The sequence below is a fragment of the Ovis canadensis genome, chromosome 2 (assembly GCF_042477335.2).
Source record: "Ovis canadensis isolate MfBH-ARS-UI-01 breed Bighorn chromosome 2, ARS-UI_OviCan_v2, whole genome shotgun sequence".
NCBI classification, from domain to species: domain Eukaryota; kingdom Metazoa; phylum Chordata; class Mammalia; order Artiodactyla; family Bovidae; genus Ovis; species Ovis canadensis.
Window position 1 is genome coordinate 243,958,469 of NC_091246.1, and position 12,144 is coordinate 243,970,612.

General features: G+C 48.4%; 1 non-coding gene across 1 annotated transcript; it reads right to left on the bottom strand.

Moving 5' to 3' along the window:
• Positions 1-9,420: 9,420 nt before the first annotated feature.
• Positions 9,421-9,493, bottom strand: TRNAE-UUC (transfer RNA glutamic acid (anticodon UUC)). Its single transcript has one exon. It is a non-coding gene; the product is annotated as a tRNA-Glu (tRNA).
• Between the last annotated feature and the right edge of the window lie 2,651 nt (positions 9,494-12,144).

Genomic DNA, 12,144 nt, shown 5'->3' on the forward strand with positions numbered 1-12,144 from the left:
TATTTATAGTCATTGTCTCTATCAGTTAGAAGTCTGCGGATGCAAGGAACAGAAACCCACTGCAACTGACTCCAGCAGACATTGGAGATTTTCTGTAGGGGAACAAGGGTGTCTGAGAATCCATAGTCACGGAAGTAGATGGCCCCTGGAAAGACCCTGGTACCAAGAATAGAATCCCAGGAACTCGATCTCTGCTTCTCATCGCTCCTCCGTTCTCCTCTCTCTACAGACGAGCATCCTCTGCTGCTCCAGCCACAGTGACGGGTCTGACACCACCCCCCTCTCAGCAGCTCCTAAATTCTCAGGTTTAACAGTCAACCCGGCACACTGAAGATAGGATGACGGACCATCTTGGGACTCTCTTAGTTTTTCCACAGCAACCTCTCAGTCTTGGGAAAGTCAGGAGGCTGAGTCACCCTGGCAATACCTGCTCAAGACATAACAAATGCCAGCTAGCACTACCCTGCAAGCAAGGGTAGTGCCTGACCCCCCGGTTCAGTGATCCTAAGGGAAAGAAATCTGATTGGTCCTGCTTAAGTCAGGTGAACGCCCTTCGCAACCAATCAGCTGTTTCCACAGAGTACAAATACGGCTGCCAGGGACGTGGTCATTGGTTCATGGCGAGGGTAGATCACTCAAAGGGTAGTAGCTGTCATGTTTGTCTTTCCCCCAATAATGAACTCTTTAGGGGAAAGGACTATGCCCTACCTTTTCGGGTTTTTTTTATTTTTGGCCCTGCCGTAGGGGATCTTAGTTCCCCAACCAGGGATTGAACCTGTGTTTCCTGCATTGAGAGCTCAGAGTCTTAACCACTAGACCACCAGGAAGTCCCCTCCCCCGCCCCCAGTGACCATGCCCTATTTATCTTTGTATTCCAGAGCCTAGCACATGTCTAACAGAAACTGTGTAATAGGTATGAGTTTTTTCTCTCTTTTCTAATACATCAAATTTGTTCTGCCTTATACCTTGGCACATCCTGTTCCTTCCACTTAGAGTGTTCTTCCCCCACTCCACACGTGTTTCGGGTCTCACCTCAAACACCAGCCCTAAGCTCCATCTAAATTACATTCCTAGCACCATCTTTCACATCAGCCTGTTCGTCACCTGTTATTACTTCCCGGTTTTCTTCCCGGCACTGATGACCACCTGAAATTATCTTGTTCGCTTCCTCAATTGAGTTGTGTCTGTTTTCCCAGTACTAGCATGTAAGTGCTCCAGAAAGGCAGGCACTTTATCTCTCTATTCATCTCTGTGTTACCAGTGCTAAGTCCTACTACCCACCTTGTTGTAGATGCTAAAGAAATTTTTGTTGAATGAATAAATAAATGGATAAAATATAGAGGAGGGGAAGATACATTCCAGATAACAGCACCAGGTGAAACACAACAGCAGAGAGAATTAACTGCAGGGCGTGTACCTCACACAGGGAGTAGTTTATTTTGACTGGAGAGGAGAGAAAGTCTTGTATGCCCTGACAAGCAGTCCTGGGAACCACACAAGGCTGGCTCTGGTCAGCATTCCTAGACGCCCTGTGGTAGGATGGAAAGAACAGCTGCCTGCACTGAGTTCTGAAAACCTGGGCCTTCTTTTTTACCAGCTGTGTGAACCTGGGAAGACTCTCACTCTCCTTAAGTTCATTCATTCATTCATTGTCACTCATTCAACAAATAGTTATCATGTGCCTATTGTGACACATAAAATGTGTCAGCTTGGCTGGGCACTGTGCAAAGATATTTGGTCAAACATTATTCTGAATGTTTCTCTGAGGGCGTTTTTGGATGATATTAACATGTAAGTCGGTAGACTTCACGTAACGTCGATTGCCCTCCATAATGTGAGTGTGCATACATGCTTAGTCGCTCAGTTGTGTCTGACTCTTTGCCACCCCATGGACTGTAGCCCTCCAGGCTCCTCTGTCCATGGGACTTTCCAAGCAAGAATACTGGAGTAGGTTGCCATTAACTACTCCAAGGGATCTTCCTGACCCAGGGATCGAGACTATCTCTTGCATCTCCTGCATTGGCAGGGAGATTTTTTACCACTGTGCCACCTGGAAGCACTATAATGCTGGGGGCGTGGGTGGGGGAGGGGGGAGGGTCTCATCCAATCAGCTGAAGGACTGAATTGAACAGTCTAAACTCCCTCAAGCAAGAAGAAATTCCCCAGCTTGAATTCCCCAGTTCAGACTTGAACTGCTCTTCCCTGGGCCCCCAGTCTGCCAGCCCACCCTACAGGTTTCACCTTGCCAGCTTTCATAATTACCTGAGCGAATTCCGTAAAAATAACTGAGTCTCTCTACATATATACATCCTATTGACTCCATTTCTCTGAAGAAACAATCTACTATGTGATTAATTCTGAAGACAGAGCAGTGAACAGAATGGACAGTCTGCGGCCTCAGTGAGTTTACCTTCTGGAGGAAGGAGGAAAAAGAAACACAATATTAAACACACTAATGAGAGATGTTTTCAGAAGTGTGTGCAACCCCAGGGATAGAGCTGCCTGACCCAGAGTCCTGGGCACATGAAGAGCTGGGCAGAGCAGCCTTTAGGCAAGAGCCAAGATTCATTTCAGTTTCCTCTTTTGTAAAATGGAGGGGGGGGAAATATCAGTTTCGTTGTCATAGAGGATGAGTAGAATGAGCTCATTTGAGAAAAAAAGATATGTCTAGCAGGATGGAAAGAACTGTCATCTTAACAGATGGCAGTGGGCTCCTTGGAGAGAGAATTGTCGCTCTATAAGATAACACTTTGATAAACCACTTGAGGAGGAAGCGTGTTCCCAAGTGCATTCACTCTCAGACCAGCCTATGAGAGAGATGCATTAAGAAGAACATGAACTGGGGCGGAAGGAACAAGAAAAGGAAGGAGGGCGGAATGGGCACCAAGGACTTAACAGCATGTCAACCTTCAATCTTCAAGGGCTTCTGCTCCCCGCCATTATCCCTCCCACCTTGGAAATGTTTGCAACATGTATACACGTGGCTTCTTGTGAAGGGAACTTTTCTGGAAGTGGAGTAAAGGAGCTAGATTCCAAGCCTCAGCGGCCACCTGGGTGTGTTACACATGCGCCGTGTGTGCTCAGTCACTTCAGCGTGTCTGATTCTTTGCGATCGCATAGACTGTAGCCCGCCAGGCTCCCCTGTCCATGGGATTCTCCAGGCAAGAACACTGGAGTGGGTTGCCATGCCCTCCTCCAGGGGATCTTTCTGACCCAGGGATCAAACCTGGGTCTCCTGTGTCTTTTGCATTATAGGCAGATTCTTTACCACTAAACCACCAAGGAAGCCATCTGGGGGAGCTGGGAAGGTAGAGACAGAGGTGACTGAGCTCATGTTTCTCCCTGGGGAAACTCTGCTTTGAGGAGGGAATCAGATTTCCAGTGGGCATGGGATGAAGGGTTCAAGCCCGCCTTTTCTTCATCTTAAGACCCCAACAGACTTCTGGGTGACCTGCATATGAATGCATAAGAAAACAAAGTGTGGAAAGCTTGCCACCAAAATGCTAATGGGAGCTAAGTCTGGAGGGTTGAGGGACCACGTGATTTTGTTCACTTATAGATAGATGGATAAATAGGTAGGTAGAAAGGAAGGAAGGAAGGAAGGAGGGAATGCAGGAAAGAAAGATATCTTTATGTCACTGTCTAAATCTTTTATAATAAACAGAAAAAAAATCGAACAAAGTTATTTTCCTCTTCTTAGAAATCAGTAAATCTCCTCCTGCTGCCAGTCTGGCTGAAGGGGCAGAGACAGCAGGCGGGGTAGGGGGGGCACGTGAGGAGGGGCCTGGAGACAGAAGCTGGGTGTCCTGCCTTCACTGAACTTGGCAACGTGACTCAGACTGCTCTTCAAGCATCTGTGAAATGAGCACAGAGATCCCAAGGACTCACAAGTTGCCCATCTCTCCCTTGTCTCCTTCCACAGGGATAGTGAGGGGAACCCAAGTGTCCGGCTCTCCCTAGAGAGCCAGCTCCTGGCCCTTTGCCCACCAGCCCCAGAGACACCTCCCACCCGCCCTCGAGGCCAGGCTGGGGGCGGGGGGTGTTCATTTCCATCTTTTCCCCTCCCAGCTTCATACCCAGGTCTGTGTTCTGGAGAAGGCCCCCTTTCTCTGCAGCTTCTAGCACCCTCCTGAAGGCCCCAGCCCTTCCTGCCCGCAGACCCTGCTGTCAGAACATGCTGCCCAGGGGGGGCCAGGCCTCCCCCACATCCCTCCTCCTGGAGACCCCCTCACCAACCCTGCCCTCCCATCCCCCCCAACCCCCGCTTCCTCTCTGCAGCCCAGGCTCTGCCTCACCTGCTTCCATAGGACCAGCCTCCCCTCCAGTTATGGTCCAGGGACCTCCTGACATACACCTGCCAGTGCAGGGGGACACGTCTTCAGTCCCTGGTCCAGGAAGATCCCACATGCCTCAGAGCAACTAAGCCCGGTGCCACAACTACTGACCCCAAGATCTAGAGCCCACAGGCCGGAACAAGAGAAGCCACAGCAAGGAGAAGCCCGTGCACCTCAACAAAGAGTAGCCCCTGCTGATCACGACTAGGGAAAGCCCAAGTGCAGCCAAGTAAGAGAAGTTCTTTTCAAGAGGGTAACAGTTGTCACCTGAGAGTCCCCTGTTTTCTGAGTTCCCTGGCTCCCCCTTCCCTTTACTACCAGAACCAAACCACTCCAGTTCCCCTCTGAACAACTGCAGGGAGTCCAGTCTTCTTGCCAATATTTCTGAGGGTTCCCAGAGAGGAGATACTTAATAATATCAACAACAATAAAAATAATGTCCTGTGCTTGTTGGGTCCTTATTGTGTAGTTGCTCTGCCATGCCTGACTCTTTGTGACCCCATGGACCCAATGGACCCACCAGGCTCCTCTGTCCATGGGATTCTCCAGGCAAGAATACTGGAGTAGGTTGCCATTTCCTTCTCCAGGGGATCTTCCCAAACCAGGGGTTGAAACTTCGTCTGCTGCACAGGCGGATTCTTTACCACTGACCCACCTGGGATGCCCCTCAGGTCCTTGTGAGGCCTAACAATATGAATTTGCCTCTTAACCCCATTTGAACACAAAAAAAGGGATTTCATATGTGTAAAGGGATTTCACAAAAAAAGGGAGGTCTACGTGACATGAATTATACATACAGCATAGCAGTCCCCACCTTGTCCTCGGAGGAATATGTTCCAAGACACTCAGTGGATTTCTGAAACAGGATAGTACAAACCAGATATACGCTATGATATTTTTTTCCCTTATATATACTTACCTATGATAAATTTTAATTTATAAATTATGCATCGTAAATATAAATAAATAAGGCATAGGAAGAAATTAACAAAATAATAAAATAGAACAATTATAATGATATACTATAATAAAAGTTACGTGAATGCACATAACTCACACTCTCAAAATATCTTACCGTACAAATTTAACACTTTTCTCATCTTACTTAAGTACTTATCACACACTGCGGCCACAGCCTTGGCTATTTGAGCTGTGACACCAAATGTAGCTCAGATTTCTTCTTCCTTCTTCACAGCTTCCTAGACAGAAGGCTTGTTCCTCCTGTAGGTTTTAGCCACCTCAGCATATGATCTTTTTCCTTATTAAGTTTAGAACTTTCACTTAAAAGCAGCATGTCATGGCTTCTCTTTGGCATATCTGAATTGCCAGCATTGCTACTCTTGGGCTTTGGGGCCATTATTAAGTAAAATAAAGGTTACTTAACACAAGCACTAAGATGCCTCAACAGTCAGTCTGATAACGGAGGCAGTTACTGAGCGAGAAACAGGCAGGATATGCTGGACAAAGGGATGATTCACAACTGGATAGGCTGAGCTAGACCACATGAGATCTCATCTCAATCTCAAAACATGGCACAATTTCCGTCTGTATTGTTTATTTCTGGAACTTTCCATTTAATATTTTCAGACTGTGATTGACCATGGGTAACTGAAATTTCAGAAAGCAAAACCAGGGATGAGGCGGGGACTGCTGTATCTCATTTCAGGCTCATGACAGCCCTATGAGGTCGGGATTGTTATTCCCATTTAACAGAGGGTACAGTGGAGGCTCGGGGAGGTTAGTTAACTTGCTCAAGGTCACACAGCTTGTAAGGTACAACCATGAATCAAAACCAGCTGCCTGAATCCAAAAGTCATAGGTTGGGAATTCCCTGGCGGCCCAGTGGTTAGGACTCGGTGCTCTCACTGTGAGAGGGCGACCCCAGGTTCGATCCCTCGTTGGGGAACTAAGATCCCACAAGACATGCGGTATGGCAAAAAAACACTCATAGATTATAGTTATGTCTTGTTGCCGTGTAACCTGCAAAGCTGCTCTCGCTGCTTCCCGATCACTCCAGGCTGCCTTGTAATCACTTTTTCAGGTTGCTGCCACCCTCCCAATCACCTTCACCCAGAGAGAGCCTCGGTTCTTCCTTTCATTCCCCAAGACAGCGCCAGCCCCAGGCTAGTTGTGGCACTCACAAGCCCTGCTGACAGCTTGGGTACCTCGTGAAGAAACTGCAATTTTAATGAAAGCTGGAAACCGATGCTCTACTAGATAAACGGCCATCACCAGGCCCCTCGGCCACGCCCCTCTGGTCCTTCAGCCCACCCCCTCCAGCCTCTGCCACAGGAGAGGGGACTTCCCTGCTCGAATCAAGACCTTCTTCGGTTCCTGCCCCTACGCTACTGTGTCCAAACTGTGCCGCACACCCATTTCTTGGGTCCTCCAGAGAAAGAACCAGAACAGCATCTATAATCAAACAAAAACAAACAACAGTAACAACGAAACGATCAGCCAGAGGCTGACTGTTTATCTCCTGGTGGGACGTGTTTTGCTGTTTTGGTCTCAGCTTCTTTCTGCACTTTCATCCTTGGCATCAAGGAAGGCAGAGGAGGAATATTGTCCCCCAAAAGGCAGTCTTCTGCAGACAATGCTTTCTTTTCCAGTGATCTTTCAGAACAAAGGAAAAGATCTTCAGATGCAGTGGTTTTGTGTAGCATCTTGTCTATCATGTTTTGTAAATACTGGAGAAGCTTTGACTAATTTGACATAAAGATGGAATGTAACTTTGCTTACAAAAATTGCTGTTAAACTGCTTAAGGTGTCCCAATTTTCTGTGAGTATACTAAAAGCGAAAAAGCAAATGTGAATAAAACATTAAAAAAAATTTTTTAAGGTCGTCTTACACCAAGATGAGATGAAACCTGGCAGATTCTTTTCTTGTTGGATACTGTCATAGTTGTTCAGTCGCTAAGTTGTGTCCAACTCTTTGCAACCCCATGGACTGCAGAAGGCCAGGCCTCCCTGGCCCTCACTATCTCCCAGAGTTTGCCAAAGTTCATGTCCATTGAGTCGGTGATACCATCCAACCATCTTATCCTCTGTTGACCCCTTCTCCTCCTGCCCACAGTCTTTCCCAGCATCAAGGTCTTTTCCAATGAGTTGGCTCTTTGCATCATGTGGCCAAAGTATTGGAGTTTCAGCTTCAGCACCAGTCCTTCCAGTGAATATTCAGGGTTGATTTCCTTTAGGATTGACTGGTTTGATCTCCTTGCAGTCCAAGGGACTCTCAAGAGTCTTCTCCAGCACCACAGTTCGAAAGCATCCATTCTTTGGTGCCCAGCCTTCTTTATGGTCCAACTCTCATATCCATACATGACTACTGGAAAGACCATAGCTTTGACTAGAGGGACCTTTGTTGGCAAAGTGCTGTCTTTGCTTTTTAACATGCTGTCTAGGTTTGTCATAAGCTTTTCTTCAAAGAAGCAAGCATCTTCTAATTTCATGGCTGCAGTTGTCATCCGCAATGATTTTGGAGCTGAAGAAAAGAAAATCTGTCACTGCTTCCACTTTTCCCCTTTCTATTTCCCCCACTATTTCCCTTGTTGAATATACATAACATAAAATTTACCATTTGGGGCAGCTTTTTTAAAATAGCATTTTTTCTCATCCCTTCTCTGTTATGAATAAAACAGGCACAAGAAGTCCCAGGAGAATGTGAGTGACAGAGAAGGGGGCATCGTTGTGCCAGGCAAGGGCCAGCAGGTGGCAGGCACTTCTCCCTGATACCCGCTGGGCTACTGCTCTGCCTGCCCGGTGGCCTCTCTGCTGGGAGTCGCTGGTGATGAGAGGTCTGAAACGCTACTTAGTTAATGATGTGCTACGTTTCTAATCCATGGGGAGCCGCTGAAGGTTCTTGAGCATGATCACAGCCATGCTGAGATTCCTCCAGGGTGAAGTTGAGGAGAAGCAGGGGAAGATTGTCAGGGTAGGAAATTTAGCGGAGAGATAACAAGGGGTAGCTGAGCCCAGGTTCTAATGATACAGGATGAGGAGTTAGAACTGAGACAGGACCCTCCCAGGACTACTTTCTTGGCAGAAGAGGAGATTAAGAAAAAAATCTCTCGTCCGGCACAGGGAAAAACAAGGAAATGTGTATGTGTTGGCCTGAGTTAGAGTGGAGGGTGGGTATTTCCCTGGGAATTTCTAATCCAAGCTCAGGCTTGTTTTTTGGTCTTTTGTTTGTTTGTTTGTTTTTTGGACACACCTGTGGCTGGACTGGAAGAAGCACAAGCTGGAATCAAGATTGCTGGGAGAAATATCAATAACCTCAGATATGCAGATGACACCACCCGTATGGCAGAGAGTGAAGAGGAACTAAAAAGCCTCTTGATGAAAGTGAACGAGGAGAGTGAAAAAGTTGGCTTAAAGCTCAACATTCAGAAAACGAAGATCATGGCATCTGGTCCCATCACTTCATGGGAAATAGATGGGGAAACAGTAGAAACAGCGTCAGACTTTATCTTTTTGGGCTCCAAAATCACTGCAGATGATGACTGCAGCCATGAAATTAAAAGATGCTTACTCCTTGGAAGAAAAGTTAGGACCAACCTAGATAGTATATTCAAAAGCAGAGACATTACTTTGCCGACTAAGGTCTGTCTAGTCAAGGCTATGGTTTTTCCTGTGGTCATGTATGGATGTGAGAGTTGGACTGTGAAGAAGGCTGAGCGCCAAAGAATTGATGCTTTTGAACTGTGGTGTTGGAGAAGACTCTTGAGGGTCCCTTGGACTGCAAGGAGATCCAACCAGTCCATTCTGAAGGAGATCAACCCTGGGATTTCTTTGGAAGGAATGATGCTAAAGCTGAAACTCCAGTACTTTGGACACCTCATGAGAAGAGTTGACTCATTGGAAAAGACTCTGATGCTGGGAGGGATTGGGGGCAGGAGGAGAAGGGGACGACCGAGGATGAGATGGCTGGATGGCATCACGGACTCGATGGACGTGAGTCTGAGTGAACTCCAGGAGATGGTGATGGACAGGGAGGCCTGGCGTGCTGCGATTCATGGGGTCGCAAAGAGTCGGACACGACTGAGCGACTGAACTGAACTAAACTGAATTGTGGCTTGTGGGATCTTTGTTCCCCAGCTAGGAATTGAACCCAGGCCCTTGGCAGTGAAAGTGACAAGTCCTAACCACTGGACCACCGGGAAACTCCTCAGGGTCAGGTGTGTAACTTGACTTGACACTCCTCACATGATCTTGGAAGCACAAGCTGAGGGATGAACATAAAATGTGTCCTGGGCCCCTAAGGATACTCTAGAAAGACATAGCATACCAGGCCTGTACAGCCTGGGGGTGGTGCTAGACTATTCCCTGGAAGGTGAAGCGGTCTCTAGAGGGATTTCCAAGGAGCAGAAGGCTGGCTCAAGCCTTCTACCAGGGCACCTCCTAGCTTCGTGTTCTCTCATGGGGCACTGCCTTTGGGAATCAGTCTGAAGGCTGCAGGGTCTGTGCTAAGAAATCTCCCCAGGTTGAGATGGAAAGCCAGCCTCAACACCAGGCCCAAGAGCTCCCCGTGAAGAAGAGCCCTGGACTCTAGTTCTGGAGGGAACATCAAGGACGAAGAAATAGGCCTCTGCCGCGTCTCATTGGAAGACACATCAAATCAGGAATTTTCAGTTGCCCACGGAATATGCAATCAAACTGAATGCACGCCACCACGACACTATGATCTAACCCAGTGACAGGGCTCAGTCGGGGACAGTGTCTCAGAAGAGACGTGTCTAGTCAGGGCCCTGAACGGGGCAGAAGAGACGAAGCTTCACTCTTGGCTCTGCCTTTCCCTGGCTGTGTCCTTGGCTAGTCCTGTCCCTTCCCCAAGCCTCCGCTGGTCCATCTAAGGTCTTTAGATGGCCCAGATGCTAAGATTCTCCATCAAGCTGGGGAAACAGGATGAAAGAGCAAAATCCAGAAGGACTCAGCCCTGAGGCAGGGGAAGAGTGTGGGGTCGGGGGAGATACGGGGAGCCCAGAAGGAGCTGAAGACAGTGGTGGGCTGGGGGGGGGGGTAGTTGGTGGAAAGCTTGGACTTAGGGCCTGTGTTCTCATCTGCCTGAAACCCTGCATCCTCACCCCAACTCAGCCTCTAACATTGCACACTGGCCTCAGTGCACTCCTGAAACTGCTTTCTCGTGGTTCCAGTGACCCAGGCACCAAAGCCCTCTAGGGTCCTCAGCCTCAGCATCTCAGGAGGAGGTGAGAGTGTCACTTCCTATGTCAGCAGGCCCAGGTCCAGACTCTTCCTGCTTCACACAGTCCTCTTGTGGGTACCAGGTTATTCCTCCTAAAGTGGAATACAAAATCTTATTCCCTTGTTCAAAAACCTCCAAGGGAGAACTTCCCGGGTGGTCCAGTGGTTAAGAATCCACCTTCTAATGCAGGGGATGTGGGTTCGATCCCTGATTGGGGAACTCAGATCCCACATGCCACGGGGCAACCAAGCCCACACACTGCAGATAAGACCCCTGTGTGCGTGCGTCCATGTTCAGTCGTGTTTGACTCTTCATGACCCCAAGAAGTATAGCCCACCAGAGTCCTCTGTCCATGGGATTTTCCAGGCAAGGATGCTGGAGTGGGATGCCATTTCCTCCTCCAGGGGATCTTCCCAGAGATCAAACCCACACCTCCTACATTGGCTGCTGCTGCTGCTAAGTCACTTCAGTCGTGTCCGACCCTGTGCAACCCCATAGACGGCAGCCCACCAGGCTCTGCTGTCCCTGGGATTCTCCAGGCAAGAACACTGGAGTGGGTTGCCATTTCCTTCTCCAATGCACGAAAGTGAAAAGTGAAAGTAAAGTTGCTCAGTCGTGTCCAACCCTCAGCAACCCCATGGACTGCAGCCTGCCAGGCTCCTCCATCCATGGGATTTTCCAGGCAAGAGTACTGGAGCAGGGTGCCATTGCCTTCTCCGTCCTGCACTGCCAGGTGGGTTCTTTACCAGCTGAGCCAATGGGGAAAGGGAAATGGAAGTCACTCAGTGGTGTCCGACTCTTTGTGACCCCATGGACTGTAGCCTACCAGGCTCCTCTGTCATGGGATTTTCCAGGCAAGAGCACTGGAGTGGGTTGCCATTGCCTTCTCCAGGGGATCTTCCTGAACCAGGGATTGAACCCAGGTCTCCTGCATTGTAGGCAAACGCTTTACCGTCTAAGCCACCAGGGAAGTCAAGCTACTGTGGAAGCCCCAAATAAATCCTGATGCAGTCCAATAAATAAGTAAACAAAAACCTCCAAGCATCCTTACTGCCCACTGGCTCAAGTACCAACTCATCACCCAGATACACAAGGCTCTTCACGGTACAGCCTCCACTTCCCTTCCCAGCTTTAGCTCTCTGCTACCTTGCAACAAATTCAGTTCCCCAAGCACACCTTCAAAGTTCTTCCTACCTCCCTGCCTCTGCTCATCCAATGAGTCCATCCTGGAAACTCCCTTCTTTGCTGGTCAAATTACTTTCCATCAGCGATGTCCACACTACCACTTATATGAAAATCTGTCTCGATGATTTCCAAATGTAACCATGATAGTTGAGCTGCTGAAGCAAAGACAGCCTCAAATACCCAGCCTTAAGTAAGCTTCCTTTGACTCCTGCCTATTTTCTGACCCTAGTTCTCCAGTTTTCCTGTGATTCTGTGAGCTATTTGATGACCTCCCAATACACTCGTTCTCTGCTTAAGCTACCCAGAATTGGTTTCTGTTGCTTGCAATCGATAACCCTGACTGATACCCCCGCCCCGCTCCTAGATTGCTATCGTCAAGTGAGACGCTGTGCACACAGGTGCTCTGTGAACAGTGAAGCCCAGCAG